This window comes from Lissotriton vulgaris, chromosome 6, assembly GCF_964263255.1.
Source record: "Lissotriton vulgaris chromosome 6, aLisVul1.2, whole genome shotgun sequence".
Taxonomy (NCBI): Eukaryota; Metazoa; Chordata; class Amphibia; order Caudata; family Salamandridae; genus Lissotriton; species Lissotriton vulgaris.
The window spans coordinates 195,268,254-195,287,833 of record NC_141694.1 but is presented as its reverse complement, the minus strand read 5'-3'; the positions used below and the strand labels follow the sequence as shown (position 1 = coordinate 195,287,833).

The following is a 19,580-nucleotide window of genomic DNA, read 5'->3' as shown; positions in this document are numbered from 1 at the left end:
ACTCACCCTCCGGTTAAGGGTGGGGACACATGGCCCTCCTCCCCTAGGCCCCTTTTAACAGGTTTATTGTTTCCACAGTTTCTCTGGAAAAATCTTTGGAGATAATGCAAGCCTTCAAGTCAGGTTCCCCCTCCAATTCTGTCCAGCTAAAGTACTGCCATCTGTAGCAGAGATTATCAACCCTGCTGCCAACTTGATCCTTAATACTTCGCTAGAACAGGGGCTGGTGCCAGGTACATGGAAAGATGCAAAAATTCTTCCGCTGATAAAGAAGACTTTAGCCAACCCCTTGGTGGCGTCAAATTACAGACTAATCTCACTACTCCTTTTTTAGGTTTCGCCTGTCAAAAGCTGCGCAAGCAGCGTTTCGCACAGGCAATATCTTTTGTTTTGCAGTATGGCTGTTTGTCCCGCCTCTGTTTCCCATTGGCTAGCTCCATAAATGGAGGCTAGCCATTGGAAAACAGAGGCGTCCGTCATTAAGCGAGGCAACTCGTGGGCTTTCCTGAGAATTTCTCTCATCCGGCCCCTTTTAGGACGTCAGTGCGGCGGTGGGCGTGTTTTTTTGGGAAGGTTTGTTTTGGTCATTTGTCCGAAGATGAGAAGCTCCGGCCGTGCCGTCTTGAACAGCGTGTGCCAGTTCCCGCCCCCGGCCGGTGGCCGTTCCATGCAAGGAGTGTTTTGCCCGGTATGTATGCAGCTGTTTGCGGGTCTCAGGTAAGCCATCTTGTCTCTGTTTGTTGTCTAATGCTTGTTTTTGTTCCTTTTACAGGTCCCCCCCGGCCCGTGGCCGTTCCGTGCAGCGTCGTGCAAGGAGTGTTTTGCCCGGTATGTATGCAGCAGTTTGTGGGTCTCAGGTAAGCCATCTTGTCTCGGTTTGTGGTCTAATGCTTGTTTTTGTTCCTTTTACAGGTCCCTCCCGGCCCGTGGCCGTTCTGTGCAGCGTCATGCAAGGAGTGTTTTGCCCGGTGTGTATGCAGCTGTTTGCGGGTCTCAGGTAAGCCCTCTTTATTTTCTTTCTTATGTAATGCGTTTTTTTAATTATAACTTGACTCCATTTCGTCTCTGCCGCGACCACCGCTCTGCCCCCTAAAGCTGCCGGTAGTACCACCCCTCTTCTCCATGGGAGCCTGTCTGCTCTTGGCAGCATCTCTCTATTGCCCCTTGTGAAGTCTCCAGCCCCCCCTGCCTGCTGGCGGATACCCCCTATAAAGGTGCCTGCTGTCCGGAGCACCCCTCTGCCCACCTAACCATGCCTGTAGTCTCAAACGTCTACCCCACAGAAAACCGTCTGCTCCTGGTAGCAGTCCATTTGTCTGTCCGGTATAAAGTTGCATACACCTTATGTGGGTGGGTTTATATTGTGACACTCGTGGTCCTGGCGCACATTATGGTGCCCCTTTCGTTTTATATCGTATTTCGGCTTTGATTACCTTTGAAAGTGCACTTTTCCACAGAACTAGTTGTCCCGCAATTTCTCCCAGCAGATTAGATTAATATCAGCCCTGTTTACTTGGGTTATGAAGGATGTTTACATAACAGTAGACCTCACTGGGTGTGATTGTATCCATCTTAGATAGCATTTTGCTTTTGGTACTGGTCTGATTTTGTACTCTTCCTCTTACCAGTAAATACCTATAAGACAGGCAGGACCTGACTGATGTGGTGATAAGGAGTTATACATGCCATATCCCACTTTGATCTCTGTTTACTTGCAGGCAATGATTTTATATTTCGAGTATTTACACATTTTTTGTATTTAGATGTATGAATATAATATTAAAGACCATATGGACATCCACAGGGAATACTAATCGCTTGTGTGCCTTTCCAGTATTTTTTAAGTGCCCGGCACTACCAGAAGGTATAGAAGACCTTCCTATTTCATCTTGACATCCTAAGCTTAAAGGAGGTTGGTCCTTGCCTCTGTTGCCTGCTTGTGACCCGGTTTTGTGTGTGTGTGTGTGGGTGCAAATGCAATAGGTGTCGCATTTGCGAGAGATTAGGCTATTGGCTTTGTAAATGACAATGCCATTTATTTATGTTGTCAAAGCCAACACATAAATAAAAGTTTTGTCATTTACAATGCCAATAGCTCTAACTTTTCCAAAGGCGAAACCATTGCATTGTAAATGCGTGTTTTTAAAGGCCCTGGAAAAATATGTGAATTTAGTCACTACAGAATATGTGGAAGCTAACCAGGTGCTCCATCCCAGTCAGTCCGGGATTAGAACAAATTTTAGCACCAAGACTGCCCTTCTGGAAGTATCTGAAGTCATAAAAGAGACATTAGACAAAGGTGGCAAAGCTGTATTGATCTTATTGGATCTTTCTGCTGCCTTTGGTACCGTGCCCCATGACAGACTCCTGCAAAGCCTTTGGCGACACAGTTCTTAAGTAGTCTACTTCCTTCCCAAAGGACCGTCGGCAAATTATTTTGTCTCCTTCTTTTTTTGCCCCCATTCGCCCCATGAAGGTAGGGGTTCCACAGGGCTCAATTCTAAGCCCGACGCTTTTTAATCTGTATATGGCACCCTGGCCCAACTAGCTGAGCTACACAGCGCTACAATAATTTCATACGCTGATGATATCCAACTGCTATTCACCTGCAAAAAGGTTATAATAATCCACATTTGTAATAATAATCCACATTTGTAAAGCGCGAACAATCACCCGTAAGGGTCTCTAGGCGCTGGGGGCCATCTGGAAGATTAAGCAAGCTATTGCCCAGAGTCACATTGTGCTGGGCTAGCCTGCCGCTGGGGATTGAACCGTGATCCCCAGATTCTAGCGTCAGTCGCCCTGGCCGCGGCGCCGCACCTCTCCCTTCTTATGGATTTCAGGGGCACTGAGATCAATAAGTGTCTCTCAGAGGTGTTTTCCTGGCTAAGAATGAACAGATTAAAATGCAATCCAGAGAAATTCGAGATCATTTTCTTCGGCACTTCCGCCAGTGACATCTGGCATCTATGATGGCCTTCAGACATGTTTCCCTCCGCTACCTCAGTTAGTACTGTCAAGAATCTGGGAATCAAGTTAGATGATAATCTCTTTACGAAAGACCAGATGCAAACAGTAGTGGGGGCATGTTTTGGCCTACTAAAAATGCTCAGGAACTTTCTTTCTTTACTACCCGTTACTCATCGCTCGTCTTGGCATGGTCAGCTCTAAGTAGGTTAAACTCCAGTTTCACTGTGTCCAACTTATTGTCCAATGCGTCCATTTTTTCCACCATAGACGTCTGCACTTTGTTTATGGCGGCCATGACATCCGCCAGCGTGGGCTCCACTGCCTCCACCAAGGAGTCTCCCCCAAGCGGCAGAGATTTCCTCCGTTCCACTGGCAAACCTTTGGCCTGTGCGTATCTGTCCATCTTATTGGACTGTACATTTTTCAGCCCTCTTTCAACCCGCGAGGGGGACTTTTTGTTGTCTGGTTTCGACGCCATTAACGGGATCGTAATAGCCGCCGCTCTGTGTTCCAACGCAGGACTTCACACCTCGGACCGTGTACCACACCTCAGTCGTGCATACAATACGCAGTATGTGTCGGTGGTGCCGCGTCGGTCTTCTCTGATGTTGCAACTCTCGACTGGGCAATAGGGAGGTCGATGCCCGTTCCGAGCTGGAACTTCCGGACTCCGAAGGTGTCAGGCCCGAGTCTTCCGATGCCGCTCCCGAGGGGTAGAAACATCCGTTTTCGTCCCAATTTTCGCCTACTTTTATCTTTCCGACTCAACCGTCGAATTACACTCTCGGGTGGCAGGATTAAGACAGGATAGACTTAAAGGAGGAGCGGGCTCTACGGAGCTAAGGTCTCACGCGGCCATCTTGGTCCTGCGCGTGGCTCCTCCTATGTTTTTATTTTTAAAATGTAAATAAAAGGCATTGTCATTTACAATGCCAATAGCTTTAACTCGTGTAAATGCGAGACCTATTGCATTGCAAATGCTTGTTTTGTTTTTCCAGAAAAAAGCTGCTTGTTTTGGACTTCTTTCGAAGCCTAGCTCCCAACATTGACATCTGCTATTACTTATAGCTCCTGACGGGCGCTGATGGCCCAGCCAGGCAATAAGAAGCCTGCTTTGAAGGATCTAACCAATGGAAGGCAGAGCATATGGGTAGGGGCGGGGCGAACTAAGCTACCCAACCCCGAGCTTCTAATAGGAACAGTGACAAAACAAAGGATGCTGCTAAACAACTTCTTATCGCCGCCACCGGCCCCCCACCCTTCACACAGAAGCACTTCCCCTCCTCGGGCATCAGAATGTTTCTCCTCCCCTCCCATGCCCTAAACACCACCTAACATCCAACACCGAGGACACCACAGCACGCCCTCGCCAAGAGACAACACCCCACTTGTTATTAATGTGTGTGTTGAATACAATCTTTATTTACATACATCACGTGTGTAGTTTCTAATGTAACATGTGCATTTATTGTGGGAGAGTGCTGTGTTAATGCTTTACACATTGCCTCTGTGATAAGCCTGACTGCTCAGTGCCAAGCTACCCAAGGGTGAGTAAAGGTTATACAGTGAGTGTAATCACCTAACCCTGACAGGAGTGGTAGGTTCTGCCGGCTTGGGCACTACCTAAGCTAACCAGAAAGTCAGTTCCACCATGCACATCTTCATGAAATTTGACAAGTAGGCCAATTATGTTCCATTCTCAAAATCTGTCTATTTCTAATGACAGTCTTATCCAGGCATTTAAATATATACACTCTACAATCCTATGGGTATATATAACTAGCAAGCCTCATCTATATTCAGGGACTGGGTACAAAGTTCTTCTGATTGTTACAAAAACCAGAAGGTCTACAATATTCCCTGACAAAATACAACAATATGGAAATAGTATTCTACATGTCTGCTTCTTGTATGGCAATGTCAATTGCATGGATTCCCATTCTCTGCATCTCCTGAATCCTCTAGCATCTGTGATGAGCGGACCTAGCACAGATGAGGCTCAAGGATAAAGCAAATAACAATGGGGTGGGGAGGGTGCCGGGTGGAGGGTGACATCCCAGCCTTCTACCCACTCAAGGGAAAAAGTCCATGACATATTCTGTTCGACCCTATCTCGCACTGGTGTACAACAGTAGTAATCAGCCTAAATACCTATGCCCAATATTCACTGACACTAACACCTTGAAGATGAAGCACCATTCTGAAGACTCAAATACCTTCTTTGCGTCTAGCATTAAAATAACTAATGGCGGCTTGGCTACGAGCCGACCGAGATGGCGGCGTAGTGAGAGAGCTCCGAGGCCGAAACAGCTCTAACTTCATTAATCCGTCTATCAATCCTGCTTATTTCGCCTTCTGAAGCCGGACCGGAGTGCCGAGACAGGGGGGGGGGGCAGGGGGGGCACCGACCGTCCCAGTCCCGGGCAAAATCGAGTGACGCCAGCCGGAGATAGATCGAAGAGGCGGGACGGGCCCTGCCGCGTATCCAGACACCGTCCTGCCGCAGCACTGCGAGCCGACCGGAAGTGCCCTGTGGTCGGGGTGCTACACCGGAAGGTCCCGCTGGTCGACTGCGGACCGCGTTGAAGACCGACTCGAGTGAGAGCGGAGGTGGGCCTGTTTTCGGACAATCGCCTGCCCAGCGGTGCCATCGCACCAGTGTGTGAGGAATTCGTACTGTGAAAGGAAGAGACCAGGGCGAAATTTGCTAACCGCTGGGAGTCCGAAACTGCACCCGGCTGTGCCTACAGTGATCGGTGAGACTGAGTAATAGTAACACCTGGACAATCAGTACTGGCAGGCGATCGGGGGAGTGGAGACCGGTGAATTTGATACTGGGACAGCAGAGGAGCCAATACTGCAACACTCCCTCCTCACGTACGCCATCAACCTGTTTCCCTTGGTGACATACGAGGGGCCCTGGAAGACGACGCCATTTTGGATATCGCTTTCCCACAGCCTAGAACGGCGGTGCTGTCGACACACTGCGTGACGAAGACGCAGGAGCAAACAGCGAAAAGACTGCCGATAGAAATGGCGGGAAAGCGGCGCAATCGAAACTAGAGAAGTACGCCTTAAAAAAAAAAGCCTTTCTCCTGTCATTGCCGGCGGCGACGCTAGTGAAAGGGGGTGACTTTAATGACGTTCTAGATCATGAGATGGATAGCCACCCACATACTACAGCGGCACGGGGAGGCGGGCGACTTGCTGGACTATTAGATGCCTTGGGACTGACGGACTGCTGGCGCCATAAACATCCCCACGACAAGCAATATACTTATTACTCAGCGACACATCACTGTTTATCACATATAGATTACATTTTAATGTCCGGAGACGGACTGCACAGCATTGAGGAGGTAGACATCCGCCCCAGGAAAATCTCGGATCACTCTCCGCTGCGACTCGCATTCACGACTCATCGCTCCCGTAGAAACCACGTTTTTCCTATCCACGCGGGTTATCTGCAGAGCGCCCCTTTGAGGAAATCCCTTTCCAACACTGCTAAACACTACTTTCAGGAGAATTTAGGCACCGTGGGGTCCCATTTTTATTTTTTTAAAATATGTTTTTATTGCAGAACCGTGGGGTCCCATAGTACCCTATGGGAGGCATATAAAACGGTCATACGTGGGCAGGCAATTGCATCCATAGCCGCTCATAAGCGGACTCAGAATCAAGAACTTAGCGCCCTTGAGTGTGCTCTTAAAGATGCCATCTCTGATCACGAGACCCACCCGTCCCCAGGAGCGGCTCAAACAGTCCGACTGCGGCAGGTTGAATGGAGGGCGTATCAAAGGGAAATGGTACAGACTACAATTCAGGCCTCCCGTCATAGGGTGTATGAGTTGGGCGATAAAGCCGGAAAGATTCTGGCTTGGCTCGACAAAAAAGAAAAAGCAGGCAGGGTCATTGCACAACTGACATTACCTGAAGGAAATTTGACCTTGGACCCTGGAGCTATAGTCGAACTGCTGGCTGATCACTTTGAGACAATTTATGCCCCCCAGGCGACATACTCGACAGATGAAGCCTATGATTATATTAAGGATTTGACAATCCCCTGCCTCTCACCTGAGGCAGCACTTTTGCTAGAGGCGGACATCACTGTGGAGGAAGTGCGGGAAGCGACCGACGCGCTAGCGTCCGGCAAGGCTCTGGGACCCAACGGACTCCCAATGGAACTGTATAAGCAAACAGCTTCCATAACGGCCCCCCATTTACTCAGAATGTTCGTAGACAGCCTAAAAGTAGGAGAACTCCCTAAAGATCAACGCCTGGCCACGATCATCCCGATCCATAAACCTGGTAAAGCTCCGGAAGCATGCAACTCTTACTGTCCCATCTCCTTGCTAAACGCTGAGCCAAAGATCCTTGCCAAACTACTATCACAGCGTTTGGCCCCCCCACCTTGCCGCCTTGGTACACCCGGACCAGTCTGGCTTTATGCCAAATCGTAACACCTCTCATAACCTGCACCATCTACAGGCGGTGCTAGCTCGTCGGGAATACATACAGGAGCCGGCGGTACTTCTCTCCCTTGATGACACTATGGCGTTTGACACCGTGGAATGGCCTTATTTATGTGCGGTGCTTCGTCACATGGGCTTTGGCCCCAAGTTCTGCGCGTGGGTCCGCCTGCTTTATACCGGACCTCTGGCCCAGATAGCAGCTAATGGTTACATCTCCAGGGATTTCCCGCTTGGTCGTGGGACGAGGCAGGGCTGCCCGTTGTCCCCCTTACTGTTCACGCTAGTCCTTGAGCCGTTGGCGATTTGGGTTCGGTGGGAACCGTCCATCAAAGGTATCAGATGGTCTCCGTCGTGGGAGGATCGGATATCTCTCTATGCGGACGACATCCTTCTTTATCAGACTTCCCCTAAAAAATCAATCCTAGAATTACTTCATGTTTCCGAAAAGTTCGGGAGAGTCTCGGGATATAGAATTAACTGGACTAAATCAGTCATACGTCCTTGCTGGCTGTCCGCCCCCACTCCCGGTTGACTGTCCGTTGCGCTACACTGACGCCCCTTTCAAATATCTGGGAATCCATGTTTCGTCCAACCCAGAAGAGTTTCACGCACTAAATCTGAAACCCCCACTGGAACGATTCAATCGAGACGTGAAGGTGTGGCGATCCCTCCCGCTCACACTCCTGGGCAAAGCTGCATTGTTCAAAATGATGACATTGCCCCGGTTTCTTTACCTCTTTGAGAACGCGCCAGACTTAAGCTGGTTCAGTTAAAATTACTGCACCGCACGTACTACACCAGGACGGTCCTTTACAGAATAGGGAGAACCTCTCACGAATATTGCCTCCGTGGCTGCGGAGAAAGAGGAACGTTCTTCCATACTATTTGGGACTGTAACCGGGTGGCCATGTACTGGGCAGCGGTAATGCGAACCATTTCCCAGACCACATCTGTTTCCCTGATGCCCAACCCACGTCGCTGCCTGTTGAACATCTGGGACGCAGAGGACCTGACCCATCGTCAGCAGGACTGGGCCATGCTGGGAATGTTGGTGGCAAAACGTAACGTTGCGAGACTGTGGGGTTCTCACGTGCTGCCCACATTGCGAGACTGGTGTAAGGACATGGATGAAGCAATGGTGTATTTATTCATCCGGGATGCCCTGCAAAGTGGGGACAAATCTGGGGGGTCTGGAACAAATTTAGAGGGGACATATGCGAGCCTCCACGGGTTGACCCAGATGAGTGTCTTTCAGATTAGGAGCTGGGTCGGAGTTATATGTGTGTCGAAGGGTAACTCTCCTGCTGTGATGAACTCCGACCTACTGATTATTTGCCATCATAATGTGTGGGGTGGGTCAGAGGTTGCACTGCCAATGTTCGCTACGTTGCTTACTTGAACATTGTTTTGTCGCTAGTGGAGAATTGAACGTTATTGACTTGTTTTTAATGCAAAGTTTTGTTACAGGGTTAAAACAAAAATCATAGACCTAAGCCATATCGTATATTTATATCGTCTGCATTATGGTACAGCATACTCCCATTCGCCGCCGGACCCCTGGGTTATCGGCTAAACGGCTGTGTTATCCTGACAATAATACCAAGACTGAATTGGTATTGCGGCCGGCCCAGGAGGTTGTAGGCCCTACATTGTGTCACACTGAAAATGTACAATAAAGGTCTTTAAAAAAAATAAAAATAAATAACTAATGGCACAGGGAGCCACACTACTCTGTTTAAGCTATTATAACCACACAAATACAGTCTAGGTACCTTGGGTTTAGAAGTTTTATGATGGAAGCGTTCCCATTATAGAAGAATTCTGATAACAGCCTCTCTGATTATACCGGGACTCATTAGATCGATTCCAACAAAGCTATGGTTTACCACTTTTACGCAAATCTACTAACAGAGGCTGGATGCTCACCGGAAATAGTGAAAACAGCACTGGCATACCCTTTAAGTCTGTGCACACCCACAAAATACACCAACTCCTCTACAATCTCTACACCCAGAGGAAAAGATTTGAACTTTAATCCTGACAATGGAAGTTATTCCAGGGATATTAGCAAAGTGAATTTGCCATAGCTCAGCAGATTTTCTTGTGAGCAAATACTTAGATAGGTTTGCCCATATGAAAATAGAATTCCCATTTTTTTCTAGGGGTACAATTTCCAGGTCTAATTCTGTAAACTCTTGTGAGTTCCCGGAACCACAAATCTGCACCAGTGCATGGACAAACACGTCAGTGCTTAATATGAGTAGGTGGTTTCCGGTGCTCAGCACCAGCACTTGATTGTCAATACCTGTACTTGTGACAGTCTGCCACATTGTGGTGCTGTTTGTCTAATTTAGAGATAAGCACAACAACATTTGGTTATTAATTCAATACACATTAAAAATTACTAATACTTACCAACTAAGCAATATTTTTAGTTTTGAGGACCTGGAATAGTCTGAACTGTCACACTTGTTGAGTATGATAGTTAGTAGTTGTGTTAGTATTTTTATTGGCAGGGCTTCAGGAGCACTGGCTGGTGCAGGTTGCGATAGCCTCCTGATGAGGGCCTTGGCACTTATTTTTGTTACATATTAGGCACTGCATGTACCTGGGGTGCTCTTTAGAGAATTTCTTTAAGAACCAGAATCATAATTTGTTTTCATGTTTACAGCGATTCTCCATTATTTTAAAATACTGGTAAGCATCAAGCAGGTTTTACTAACTGATGCTTCACATATGGTATCTAAAAATGCACATTAAATTTAGCTAAATGTTTTTTTAAGTTACACATTTTTGTGTAATTTTATTTGGAAAGTAAACAAAAGCCAATTTCGCTTTCAGGCTCTTGCATATAATCGGGGTGTATTATAAGTGGTATTTAGGTGTTAAACTTTGGAAATATGTGTTCACGCTTTTATACAGGAGCCAATATCGGTAATAAAAGCAGAGCTCACAACTCACTGCATTTTCCTCAGAGCACTCACTCTAATAGTAAAGGCTTTGCATTTATGAACCACATATACAAGGCTGAATATTTTATATATATGGATACAAATCATATCTTAGTTAATAATAAACCTCCTTCATAGATCCATACTTTGGTGCTGTAAACTAACCGGGTGTTGGACCACCTTGCCCAGTGGACAAAATAAAAACTTGTTGTCTTAGACAATATGTCTTGAGTATCGGGTGATAACCCTTCTTCAACACCTTTAATATTGGTGGTGCTTAAGTGCCTTTGGATTACAGCTGCTCCCTCTAAGGGTGTCAGTTGCCATCCAGGGACCGAGGAGTGGGAGAGAAAGAGATGGGCTCCAAGTGAGAGCAGGCGGGAGGCAGTATGACCTGCAGGGCCCATGAAGTGCAACTCCTTTGTTTACCATGGTCCTGGACGGGGACCTATGGCTCAGAATACAGTAGCACCATCTCCTCAGCAGTCCAGATTCTGGTTTGACTGTCCACCACTATGTCGAAAGTCCCACTCAGCTAGCTCAATGTTCATCTTGCTCTCACCATCACTGGAGCAGTAAAGGTAAGCAGCCATTCCGGGGCAGGCAGCACCTACTTCCCCTCCACCAGTCTAGGAGTTCAATACGAATGTAAATGAGGGAAAACAGTACCCCATGAAAGAGGCAGAGGCTCTACTCCTTATATAATGGGACCTTGAGCTTGCTTTTGTATAGTATGTTGGTTCCCAGCTCTCTAGCACGCTTAACAAACAGTATATTTCCTCAACACAACGCAAGCTTTGTCTGGAGTAGAAAAGAACGGAGTGCCTGATCAGCTAGTGTACCTCCTGGGGCAATGAAGATGTACCCAATGACACAATAGGGTGTGATGATGGTGGCCCAAACAGCATTAATTGTTGATCATTTATAGGCCTGCCAATCTGTGGCACATCTGCACAAGTTATAGAAGAGCTGAAGATGATGCTCCTGCTGAGGTTGACCCTGGAGTGAGAGTGGTGTGGAGGCGTGGGGGAGGGGTCGGGGGGGGGGAGGGGGGAGTTCAGCTGAGGAGGTTTCAGATACATGGTGGCCAACGGCCCAAACTTGCAGCAGTCCAGTGTTAGTGCGACATAACCGAAGCTGCAGTCAATCCAGGTCAGAAAATGTGTGTCAAACTGCAATGGCTTTCCACATAGGCAGGTTATATCTTCTCTAACAACAGGGGGAATGGAGATCCTGAGGCTCACAACTTGCTTGAGTTCCTACTCTTTAGATGACCCCATTGATCCTACATCTATGGCTTCCAGCACCACAGCAGCACTGCGCACAGTGTGAAGTACGATACTGCAGGATCTGGACTGACTTTTTCAGCTTTGTTGATCCTTATTGAACCCACTTGACCTTAACATGATGGGGAAGAAAAAAAGATGAAGAAACGTTTTGGGCCATGCGGAGTGACACAAAGGGGGAGGGGGCTGTTGAAGTGGAGAAGTACGCTCTTGTATTCTATAAATGCTTTGTATGCGAAAATAGCTGCAAAAAAATAACATTGGAGGTAACTGAAGGCAAAGCTAAGGCACTGGAGAATCAACTGAGATTTCAGCTGAGATAAAAGACCTGCATTCTTTCAGGATGAATGTGGGTGATGCCACAACACCATTCACAGGCCTTGAACAATCATAAAAATGTTACCAAACCTGTAGGTCTAGTGACTTGAATAAAATAACTAACCTAGCTATAATGCTGTTGACCCATAAACCGGTTTCCTATTGTGTGACCAAATATTTTATTTCACCAAGTCGCCCTTTTCTACAGCCTGGTTTGGTGGCTTAGTGGACTAATGTGTCCACTGTAGGGGCCCGTGTTTGAACTCATGGTCACAGGTTGAAATTCCAGCAGCTCCAATCAGCCTTTCATCCTTCTATGGTCGATAAAATGAGTTCAATTGAGTTGGGAACCATAAATATCTGTTATTCCCCACCAAGATGCCCTTCTGGCTGAACGTGCGCTTTACAAATACATGTTATGTTATGTTACATTATCATATATAGTAGCACCTTCAAAATGTGAGATAAGCATATCTTTTTGATTTATTAGACTAAACTTTTGCTCCATGTATAATAAGCATCTAGTCCACATATAGGGTATACATGACCCCGAACTTGCCTCAAAAATTCACTAACAGCATTGTCATAAGGGCAGAGGCAGGAACGTTTTTCAGATCATGTTTAATAACCCTCAATTTTAATAGATATTTTACTAAAGTATGATGTGGTAGCACACAATCATTTACAGACAGCACATTTTCGATTAAAATGGCCATAACATGTCTGACATGCAGTTTTACTGATAAAACTACACAGTGAACAAATGATAATGACTGGAAAACGGGATTCAGCAAATATTTACCTTTGGCACATCAAGTAAAGTTCTGATTTGCCTTGATCCTCTCAAAATCTTTATTTCCATCACACTTCAGAATTATAAAAAAGGTCTGCTTCCGTGACAACCGATATATTTTGAAATATCTACACAGTTAATTTACATGCTATTTAAATGTTGTATGCTAAAAAAAACTGACATCCTACAGCCTTTAACTTCACTCTCCATGTACACCAGCTCGATTGTCAGGGAGTTCAGTTGACTTAATCCTCTAACTTCGCAGTTGGATAAAGAAAAGTAAACTCCAATCACCAGGATGAAATAAGCAGCAGTTTGTAAGAAGACATAAGCTGACATTCGACCTCCATCTTTGAACACACACCAAATGTAACAAGAAAATAACATACAGAAAAGCATATTTATTACTCATTCACTTTTTCAAAGCACAGGCATCTGTCCTTTGCCAACTGGAGCTCTCTCGCCAGAACGGGGAGTAGGCACTAAAAATAACTCTCCCCGATTTAAATTGACTTGCCATATCGAATGTGAGAGTAAATGGTTTAAGGCCTTTTAAAACTTGATGAAAGAATTGAGATACTGGACAATTAACGCAGAGCAACTTACTTGCAGCAATTAGGAGTACCAGGAGATATACTGACAATATGTGCAAAAGCCCCCAGCTGCGGATATTGGGAGTATCAGCAGAGTTTCCAACAGAGGATCTTGAGAGGTGCTTAGTCAAGGTTATGGCTGGGCTGTTGAACCTACCGTATAGACTGGTGGTAGTGATAGTGTGTAAAATCTACAAATTTCTATTAGGAGACAATTTAGTGGGAAATGCTATAGGAATGGTGATGAAACGTGGGATGGAGAAATAAGACCCCCATGAAAGTTATCTGGAAAAGAGAAGTCTAGGAGACCAGTATCATTTTATAACCAGCCATAATGGCCTAAAAAAAGCTCTGCTAAACGTCAAATTGGAGATGAAGTTGAAAAAACTAACAGTATCCCTCGATTTGCCTCTTAAGTTGAGGGTAAAGTACCGATGGAAGTAGCAACTTTTTCTTCACAGGTTGAAAATCTGAGGGCTTTCTCAGACAATCTGAGCTCTGATTGAGGTGGCATTATTTTGTGGTGGCAAATAGGGGGAGGGACGTGGACTGGGTGTGTTTTCCTTGGGTGAAGCGAGCCCTGGGAAGTTGAGGTAAGATAGCCACTAAAGTTTTGATCGAAGCCCAAGCCAAATAACTGTCTCTAGGTCAGATCGAGGTCCTCGAAGCTTTAAGCCAAGCCTGCATATGGTTTATGCCACCCCTTCCCCCGATCAACTTTTTCCATACAGCCTTTTTGTTTCAATATATTTAAAACGTGATTTTATTTTTTAAAGTGACTATGTAGCTTTTCAAGAATTACATACAATGCATTAACTTGTGATTTAAACGGGGAAAGAGAAAAAGGCACCCATCTGGTGGCTGCATTGTGGAACCAGGGAACCTGAGACCAATCTCTGCTTTCAAGCTTGACTAAACTGTCTGGTCATAGGTAATTACCTTATTTCACTGTACCTCTTTGCCCTGTACCACCAAATTGAGAGAACCGTGTTGCGGCTAGGAGGACTGGAAGGAGGGTCGGTGGAGATGTGGCCTAATAGCCAGGGTCGGCCAACTCTGCAGTTGGGGATCTAAGTTTGAGTCCAGGTGTCGGGCTCAAGATCCTGTCATTCTGGGGAAATCACTTAATCATCTCTGTGTGCCTATAAAAAAAAATGAATCTGACCTTGTGTAATGTAATCTGGTGCCCATGTAAAGAACTCCAGTGCCCTAGGACAGAGCATGTGCTAAATAAAACTGCAAAATAATCTGTGAAATACATCGGTTCAGGGTGTTTACTGCTCAAAAAGAGCTCTTGAATACGTTTTAATAGGGTTGAATTTTGCTCCGTCTATAACAGCGACCTAGGTCATATATAGGATATACATGAGAACTGACTTGCCACTTGGTTAACTAATGACATTTTCATCAGGACGGTGTGGAAGGGGGGCATAATTGTTTCCAAGTTCGTATTTAGACTATTAATCCTAATAAATATCTCCCAAGGCAGTGATAGTCTTAAACTCTAAAAAGAAATGCTTCAGTGTACTTTAAAAAAATATGTTTGCTTACTTTGTAGGGTCTTTATTTTATTTTTACCTGCCGTTTGTTGCACGATTTACTTGCCAAAGATGCTGTTGGTTCGGCTTTGGTTAGGGCTCTCTCAGCTACGCCTCAACTCTTGGCCGGTTCTCTCCCTGGTGATTAGCTGGCTCGCCACCCTCTACTTCAATGGCCCCTGGAGAGGGTGGAGGAGTTACTGGCTATTACTAGGTGTCTTGTTTCCTCTTTTCTCTCGGAGCAATGGGAAATATTCCTTTAAATTGGGGCTGTAGTATTTTTGAAAGATGGATTCCAACCTTATTGTGTTGGAGGAGTGTGTATTTGAACCGCATACATTTAAACCTAAAAACAGCACAGTAAGTCAAATGTGTCAATGTTAAGTTAACCGAATACAGTTAAACCTAAAAATAGCATAGTAAGTAAAATGTGTCCATTTGTCATGTTAGCAAAAACGTAGTACAGAATTCCTCATCTGAAATAAATTCAGATATAAACTCGTGCAAGAGTTTTTCCAGTCCGGAACACAATTTGCTACTATTATTATGAGCTAACTGAGCGGAGGAAAACAGCTTTTCTTTGTTTACCCACGCCTCTGCCAACTCTGGGCACCGCCCGATAAGCCGGGTAAGTCTTGAAAGGCCTGGGCAGTCGACTGGGGCGTCGGTCTCGCAGCCCAGGACACTGACAACATGCACAGACTTACCCGGAAGAGGCCAGATATCGGTTTGCATGGTGCACGAGGGGGAGGAGCTGCAGCACAGAAGGAATGTAGGCATTTTACTCTGCGATGAACAATACCACCTAATTCAATAGGATGTGATCCGTCTGCATAAACGCCCGACGCTGGTGCTGGAAGCCAGGGTTCGAGCGTCCACATTCTGTGATTCTGGGCAAATCACTTAATCTCCCCGTGCCTGAATGTAAATATGGTGCTCATGTAAAGCGCTCCAAAACCTTTGGGTCGAGTTCGCGCTATATAAAAGATGCAAAAAAAATAAAAAACTTACCAACATAAAAAAAGTCACCGTGGGAGGGGAGGGGCTTGCGGTCAACACTTTTGTGTCCTCCTCCACCAGAAAAAAAACATTAAACTTCGGTGAATCTGCAGCCTGCGTCTTGGGTTGGAGGGGTCCAGAGCGTGCAGCACCTCAAAGACCAGCTGGAAACCCGCTCAGTGCAGGGACTCTCACCGCGTGACATCGGCTCTACGCCGGGAGACCATGTGAAGAGTTCTGTGAGTTAGCAGGTCTGCAAAAGGACCCTGTTATCTGGCTCTCTGTAATTGACCTTGAGACGCACGCAGAGATTTTGTTAAGCATCCTCTGCTTCCTACCTAGATTCGTGCTATGCAAATATCTTTACGCACAGTAACTGCATTATCAACGTTTTGCGTGGGCATATACAATGCAATAGCATTTTAAACAAACATGCGACTCAAGAATATTTTACAAGTTAAGGGAAGACACTAGGACTTCGAGTGAACCATTTTTCCACAGAATAGACCACGTTCTCATTGGGTTCTCCCACAAAAAGTTTTGTGCAAAGCCCTTGTCTAGGTTTTGCCTTTCCAGCAAAAAAAACCAGACAAACTGTACCCCTGAGAGTCGGCACATCTATTGAAGCGGGCTCTCGGCGGGGAGAGAGCTAAGCACCAAGTGCATCATATAGATGTTGTTATACAATAATAGCCACTACATTTTGATGCATAACTCTTTAAATACCCAATAACCAGTGTAGTGAAGTTCATAGTTACAGATTGTGATATATTATCAATGTTACTTTACAAATCATATAGGTATCAAAAACGATGCTGTAAAAAACTTTAATGAGATATCTAGATTTCTAAAAGTTGAAAATGCAATTGCTCTCTTACCTTAAGAGACAGACCACATGTGCAAACTCTATGTGGCGCCTTGATGCCCTTGGGCTAAGTTGCGCGGTACAAATTCATTAATAATGATAATAATATGTATTTAAGCAACCCGCTTTCACTGCAGCGAAATAAAATGGGAACCGATCCCTTAAAATTCAAAATTAAGATTCTAGTAGCTAAACTACGTCACTTCCTTACAAAAGTACCACAAGCTCCCATAGACTAAAGGTAAAATTACGTACCAGCACTCTGTACCTACTTTCCCACCATACGGGCAATGCAAGGCAAAGGTCGGGTAATCCGGCACCCACTGGAAAAAGTGGAGCAGGCTAATAGCCCAGCGAGGAATTTGGAAAACAGCGTAGGGAAGACCATCCGAGAGATGTAGTAGTTCCTTAAAAGACACTCAACACTTACAATGACGTCTGAAGCCATCTGACCAATCGGCATACCGTCTCCACTGATGGGCCCCGCCTCCTGTCAGACGAGTACCCGAAGGGGCGGTGACTGGTTTGGAAATCGAGAATGGCGTTAGTCCATTCGTTGAATATTAGCTGAAGGAAATAAAAGCCGCCGTTCGATTGGTTAAAAGCTAAAGTTCTGCTCGACAGGTGCAACGGTTGTGGGCGGTGTTTAAAATAGGTAATTTGAAAGGTGTGGCCAGCATGTAGCCATGTGATTGTCGGTGACGCTGAGAAATCAACCCGAGGAGTGACCAGCATACCAGCGGCTTCTGTTAGAGCAGTGGGCCGAAGTGAAGCAGCCCCCGCACTCTCTTGAGTGAGGCACTTGCAGGTTCCGCGGTACTGAACAGGCGACCCCCTCGTCTAGGGGAGGGGCGCCCTTAGTTGCGCCGCGGGACCGAGCCTCCTCCGGGAGCCAGAGAAGGAGGTGGGGCTGGCAGACAATGAAGGGCTGGCTGTAAGAGAAACGAAACTTATAGGAAACTAAACTTACCAGAGGTATTTAAGGCTGTGATCCAGTGGTTTGGTTCTCTTTGTCCCCTCGGACCACAGCCGTGGTTGTATCAGGAAACAGCTTATGGTTTAAAGAATTTACGGTCTACTCCAAACAACAGTGTGCCATTTGTAGGGGTCTGCTATCGCTGAGGGGCAATAATGTAAGGGACACTGACACAAGTACTGGTTTAGTTGGACAGGAAGTCCCGAGCGACTTCCTCCCGTTTATTTATAGCCTTCAGGCCACGCCTGGCCTGAAGGTGTTACAATGTGTGCAAGTGGTTCCGGGGCTCAGCCGAGACCCTCGGACCACTATAACGCTACATCCCTTCCCAAGTTAGTTCTTGTTTGCTGTGTTCACACATTGTTCACGAGTAGCACATACATTCTGCTAGTCTCTGACTGGGCTTAGGGTTAGGCCGGAGATGGTACATCTGTCTTCCTCTCGCTGGTGTTGCCGTTTGTACAGGCGATTGCACTGGTGATACTGGTGCCGGTAGAGTCGGTCCCCCTTCATGTGGTGGTGTCCTGGGTTGTTCTTCACATCGACCCGCTGGCTGGTCATCATTGTGTTTTTCAAAACTTCCTTCAGCTTCTGGTAATTCTGCTGGGATGCGTTTAAACCAGGATACATTGCGGGTCACCTCCTCTCCATCTCTGTGTGCAGTGACTGCAGTGCCCTTGGTGTCCTTGATGACCCATGGTTCGGGCTCATATGGTGTCCTGAACTTGCCCCCCGGTCTTCGTGTCCGCAGTAGCACCGTATCTCCCGGTGCTAGGTCTCTACTCTGTGCTCTCCTCTTTTTGTCGATCCGTTCATTTTTCAGCCTTCTCCTCCGCTGGGTCTCACCGGATTTGTAAGGTTCTGGTGTCCAACCTTCTGTCATTGGGAGACTGTCTTGCCGATTCCCTGCGAACATCAACGACCACGGTGTTCTCTGTGTTGTGCTGTGCGGCGTGCTTCGATATTCTCCCAGGAACTGTTGTAGTGCTGATTCTGGGTCGACTTCCTCAATACTTGCTATCCTTAATGCTTTGTTGATGGTTCGCATAAATCTTTCGGCCTCACCGTTGGCTTGCGGCCACTGTGGTGTTATACGGTGATGTTTGATTCCTAGTGTACTCATGAAGTCGCGGAACTCACTCCCCTGGAAAGGAGGCCCATTGTCCGTCTTGAGGATTTGGGGGTGACCAAACATGGCGAATATTTTGCTCAATATGGGCTGTACATTTCTAAAGCTGGTGGACTCAGCTAACTCCACGATGGGATATTTGGAAAATGAGTCTATTAGAACAACTGTTGTTCTCCCATCTGGGAAACTCCCAAAGTCCATGCTTACCCAAGACCAGGGTGTAGGGGCATGTTCCTCTGTGATGACAGGCGCAGGGTTTTCAGGAGTGCTGGTGAGTTGACACAGTCTGCAATTCTTTACTAGGGTGTCGATGCTGTTCTCCATCTCTGGGAACCACACCTTCTCTCTCATTCGGCTCTTCATCCGCCGCGTTCCTTGGTGTCCTGCATGCGCCAACAGGGTGGCTTGTTCTTGCAAGCTGAGGGGTAGTACTATGCGACATCCCCTGAGAATCAGTCCATTATTTGCCATGCTTAGTTCGTTGTGAACTTTCCATATTTGGCCTATCCTAAAGCGCTCACTCTCTGACCAGTCGTTGTTGTCCTTTAAGAATCCATTCCATGTTCCTGTTCGGATGGTGTTTGCCACCTTTTGTAACACCTTGTCTTGAAGGTAATGTTCAATTATCGCTGGAATGGACATAGCCTGCGGGCATGCGTTCTGAGCCAAGAGATTGATTTCTTCTTCAAA

At 46.4% G+C, this 19,580-nt stretch overlaps 1 protein-coding gene across 1 annotated transcript in view; it reads right to left on the bottom strand.

Moving 5' to 3' along the window:
• Positions 1-17,220, bottom strand: part of ENPP4 (ectonucleotide pyrophosphatase/phosphodiesterase 4) — a 178,894-nt gene extending 161,674 nt beyond the window's left edge. Inside the window, exon 1 of the mRNA XM_086926230.1 lies at positions 17,041-17,220. The gene's annotated coding sequence lies outside the window, so the exon portion shown is untranslated. The remainder of the gene's footprint in view (positions 1-17,040) is intronic.
• Between the last annotated feature and the right edge of the window lie 2,360 nt (positions 17,221-19,580).